Genomic DNA, 5,530 nt, shown 5'->3' with positions numbered 1-5,530 from the left:
ATCTTTTGCCACCGATCATTGATCATCAACCAAACTGATCACTTGTCTGTCCAGAGTGTTCTAGTCATGAATATGACTACTAAATTGTAATTTGAGTCACCTCTTGTGACCGCATCATCATTTCAACTGCTTGTTTAAGAAACTAATCTCAACACCTATCAGATGTTTGACTGACCAGTCAACTACTCGTTTTATCCTTCAACCGATTAGTCTTCAACCAACACACTGCTTATGTGTGTCAATGATTCATATTAGGGAAACACTAAATCCTCCATACTATTTGCAGCCATGAATAAACCATTGAGGTTTACCACACCTCCTTGCCTATGACCTTGGCCTTATTCACCAGTAAGTGTTGGTCATCAATGACAATACTAACTAATGAACCGGTTGTGCCAACACCATCAATTGTGCCAACACAACCAATGGTTAATATTGAATTATAATTTGTTGTAATGATCTGTATAGTGGTCTATGATGATCTCTTGTGATCTAATTGTAAATTCATGATGTAATTAGGTTTTACGGCCGACCTAGTTGAGATGGCTATTTAGGTTGACACAGTTGATGTTTATTGTGTTGGTGGTCTTAAAGAATGTGTTAAGTCATCCAAGTGAATTGTGTGATCTTCTTGAGAGTTGCAGAGTGTTCTGTATAACTGGATCTAATGAAGCAAGCAAAGAAGTGCAAGTAAACAGATCATTTTCTTATTGTTGTTCTGTAACAATTGCAGCAGGTTAAATCCCTTAACCGGGTAGGTTCTAACAGGCCTTAAACATTTAAGTCCCCTAACAGGGCAGCTCTCAGAAGAGTGTTAAATCCTCTCACGAGGATGATCCTAACAAATCATCAAGATCATAATCGGGCTGCAAGGCAAATCCCCTAACCGGGTGACTCCTAACAGGGTCTTCTCCTACCGAGCATATTGTAAGCTCCTAACAGGGCATACTTCAAAAGAGTACAAATATTTATGGTTTCCAACTCCCACCATGGTTTTTTCCCTATTTGGGTTTCCACTTCAAAAATGTATGGTGTTCATGTATAAAATATTTTTCATGTTATGTTCTTGTTTATATTTCATTTCATGCACTATTTATGAGACACTAGTTATGATATTTTATTAGAAATTTATTAGAGGTTACTGGTACTGATATGAAGTTGTTTGAGAAAGTATTTGATCTTATTGATAAGGTTAATGAGTTGGTAAATGATCAAGTTTATATGATTGCTTTGGTGGTGAAAGTATTGGTAAATTATTTGATTAATGTGTTAAGAAAATCTAATAAAGAGGTTATTAGATTTTATTACAGAAGTTGAGATATTTGTTAAATGGTTTCATAGCTGAGATAAGTTTGATTTTGAGTTAAAGTTTGAATTGGTCTTAATATTGATTCACCCCCCTCTCAGTATTAATCGGATCCTCATAGGATTAACATTCCTTTCATCATAACTATTAGATTAATTCTAAAGGGGAAAGATACTCGATTTTATGCTTCATGGTAGGTGCTTCTTTATTTTGGTTTAAACAACATATTCTAAGGTTTACTTTTTTTAGGTGACTCATCTTAAATCATGCTAATAGGACTATTCTAAGCTTCACTTTGTTTAAGTGACTCATTTTAAATCATCCTAATAGGTGAGTCCTATTGGAGAAGCTAATGTGACATCTTAAATCATGCTAATAGATGGGTTCTAATGACGAAGTGGATATAATCTTTGACATGCTTAAATAGCTCATCTTAAATCATGCTAATAGTTGCACCCTATTGGAGAAGCTAATGCAATGTTTGACTTGTTTAGAAGGGTCATCTTAAATCATGCAAATAGTTGGGCTCTACTAGAAAAGAAAATATGATTTGAGAACCATCTAAACAAGTCTCAATTTAGAGTGTATTATTTAAGCTTAGCCCTATTTCTCCTATCTAATACATTGCATTAGAATCTATAAATAATAAAAGAGCTCTATTGATGCTAAACTTATTTGATATATTTTTTCGCAAGTACATGATATCATCAAACATGGGTGAGGTAGCTTCTATATTTATAACCGTTGCATTAGACATGACTGATGGTTTGATACTAGTGCAACTTCTTTGGGTAAATCTAGTTACAGATGGTCTGCCTGCAACAGCTCTTGGTTTTGATCCTTCTGATATAGATATCATGCAAAAACCAACTCGAAAAAGCAGTGATAGTCTAATAAATGCCTGGATGTTTTTCCGCTACATGGTATTGAGTTTTCTTTGCTAAACTACTGATTTCTAGTAATCTTTTCTTTGCTTTGGATATAAAATCCAACTGTGGAACAATTTTTAATCATTCCCAATTCGTTCCTGAATGTAGGTCATTGGTTTATATGTGGGGGCTTGCAACAGTTGGTATATTTTCTTTGTGGTTCACACATGATTCATTTTTAGGGATTGATTTCTCTACATATGGCCACACATTGGTAACCTTTTCACAGCTCACTTCATAGGGTGAATGTCCATCTTGGGAAGGTTTTGAAGTTTCACCTATTTCAGCTGGTGGGAGAAATTTTTCATTTGATTCCAATTCTTGTAACTATTTTTCAAGTGGAAAAGCAAAAAGAAACAACTCTTTCTCTCTATGTACTAGTGGCCATTGAGTTATTCAACTCAATTAATGCTCTGTCTGAGAATAATAGTCTACTCACCATGCCACCATGGATAAACCCTTGGCTACTGTTGGCAATGTCCATTTCTTTTGGGCTCCATGCTTTGATCCTTTATGTTCCATTTCTTGCTAACATTTTTGGCATTGTACCCTTGAGCTTTAATGAGTGGTGTTTAGTTATAGTATTTGCATTTCCAGTGATACTAATAGAAGAAGTTCTGAAATTAATTGGAAGGAGAATGTCAAGAGGACACCAGAAATACAAAACAGTTTAACAAACTAGGGGGCACTTGTGAACTGTTTTGTTTCTTCTTTAGCTATTACTACTTAGGTGCCATTATGAATTTGCAAGGTATATCCTCTCCACTATAATTTGTCAACCAAAAGTTTGTAATTATCTCTATGATATTTAGGAGACATAATCTATGCCTATGTGTGGGTTTCTAGTAACAATAAGGTAACATTTAGAAAAGGGAAAAAAGAGTCAGTATAATTTGTTGTTCTTATATATGATCAAGGAAGGTTTCTCAATGTAATTTTTTCATAGTTTATATTAACTTCTTATTATGGAAAAATATTTACAGTGTTCATTCAAGTTTGCATGTGTATCTATGATTTTAATGTTATTCATGTAAAATCTCCTTCTATATGCTATTGGATTATGTTTCTCAAAATTGAGTACTTTTTTTTTAATCACATGTGTGATCTTTGTATGTTTACAATTTTGTAATATTTGCAAACTACCACAATTAGCATGATCCCTCCAAACATGATTATTTATTAAAAATGTATCTATATGTTGTTCCACATAAAATATTTGTAATAAATCTATTGCTAATCTAGGTGGAATTCCATCATACATTCTTATAAAATATAATTAGTATGCAAGGAACAAGCATATGACAAAAAATATCATAATACAGAAGAAAAAAAATTCAATGTGTCCCATAAGAAATAGTGTGTGAATGCTTTATTTTCATATAAAAAGATTTATCCATCTTAACTAATATTTATTTGAAAGAAAAATTTAAATAAACTTGTAGTAAAATTATGTTTGAGTCATCCCTAAAAAATATTTAGAATGTGGTTCATGATTTTTAGACATAACATCTCTTTGATTAAATAAAACTCTTGTTAATTAATTATCTTAAAGAATCAAGTGCAAATTTTTATGTCAATAGGAATTTATTAGAGAATGTCCACAATTCAATTTTATCAAGAGCGTCATCTCTTTCATGTCTCGTGATAACTTTCAATAGTCTTCAATTTATATGTATATGTTTCCTTGTTTTTAAAATAAAATGATTTTTTTTTCATTATTTACTATAGTATATGTAACAACATGTTAATTAGCAATTTATCTTTAATGTCTGAAGTTGAACGTATTGATTGGTAAGCATTAATTAATATTATTAGACAAAAAATAATAGATTGAATCTATATTAATAATAAACAAAATTGACAATTAAAATTCTTAATAATTATTGAATAAGTATAGCTTTCTACTGCACAAATCTATCATTTTATCTCACATAAATCAAAAAAAATACATAGAAACCATTTACAGATTTGTAAAGTGGAATAAAATAATGGGTTTCTTCTCATGTGTCTCCCTTTTAAGTGATGCATATAACATGCATGTGTTATATAATGCTATTGTGTTATGTATTTAAAAATTGCTCCTACCCTTTTAGGTAAATGATCCTTATTTTACTTCTCAAACATATATTTTTTATATTAAACAACATGTTTAGACTTCAACATTCTCAAATTCACATGTTTAATAGTTCGATGAAACTACCATCATTGTCCCTATGCTTTTTAGCTTTCTAACCTTATGATTTTTTTCTATTTTGAATATATTAAGATATTTATTTTTATTAATGTCTTCATATTTCTCAAATGTATGTGTTATTTTTTCTTTTTATTATTTGGTCTATTTATCTTAATTCAATAAATTATATTAGATTGTTTTATGCTTTATTCTTTACATACTTAAAAAAAAATCAATTATTATTGTAAAAAACTTATGATGTGCATACCTACTAATGACATTTTTAGGATCCATCCAATTCAAAATTAATAAAAAATATTTAGAAAAAATAAAATAAAAGAATATATAACTTGTAATACTAACTCATTTTTGCATTCTAATGGTTTTGAAAAAATCTTAATAACAAAAAAAATGTGGGGAACACATTAGATGCTACATTATATTTTATTGACAAAAATAAAAATATTTTTATGTGCACTCAATATTCAAGTTTTAGGGTTTGAGGTTGTGTACTGCTTTTTTCAGACCGCATTTACTGCGAGATTCTAGAGTTTATTATGGCTACGGCCAACTTTAGCCCAACAATTGATCCTGGTGTTGGAGTTGTTGCAACGGACCCTCATGGCGCCTCAGAACAAACGCCCTCACAAATTTGTTTCGAAAGTGTTTCACGAGGTATGTCCTCGCCTGATGTTGTGCTTCCTATTCAAGATTTTGATAATGCATGTGAGTGGCTTGAAAAATGCACTTTGATAGGTTATTTTGTGGGTAGGCTCCCTCCTAAAAGCATGCTTCGTGACTGGGTCGCCAAATCCTGGTCTCCTCATGGAGTCCAGCTTGATGGCATCCAAAGCCTCACCAGGGGTTTCTTTTTGTTTCGCTTCTCGAACCCTTCCCATGTTGAGGCTATCCTCTCTCATGGGCCATGGACCGTTCGGTCTTCCCTTCTGGTTTTCCAGCGTTGGTCTCGAGACTTTTCTATCTCAGATGATAAAAAGTTGCGAGTCCCAGTGTGGTTTGAGTTCCCTGGTCTTCCTTTGCCTTGTTGGCCTTTCATGCAAACTATTGCTTAGTCTGTTGGAAAAGCTATTTGTCTCGAACTAGACTGGTTTTTTAATGCTC

At 32.2% G+C, this 5,530-nt stretch overlaps 1 pseudogene; it reads left to right on the top strand.

Moving 5' to 3' along the window:
• The first annotated feature begins 1,968 nt into the window (after positions 1-1,968).
• LOC131035069 (calcium-transporting ATPase 4, endoplasmic reticulum-type-like) lies at positions 1,969-2,909 on the top strand (annotated as a pseudogene).
• The last annotated feature ends 2,621 nt before the right edge of the window (positions 2,910-5,530 follow it).

This window comes from Cryptomeria japonica, chromosome 3 (genome assembly GCF_030272615.1).
Source record: "Cryptomeria japonica chromosome 3, Sugi_1.0, whole genome shotgun sequence".
Taxonomy (NCBI): Eukaryota; Viridiplantae; Streptophyta; class Pinopsida; order Cupressales; family Cupressaceae; genus Cryptomeria; species Cryptomeria japonica.
This window is presented reverse-complemented; position numbering and strand designations above follow the sequence as displayed.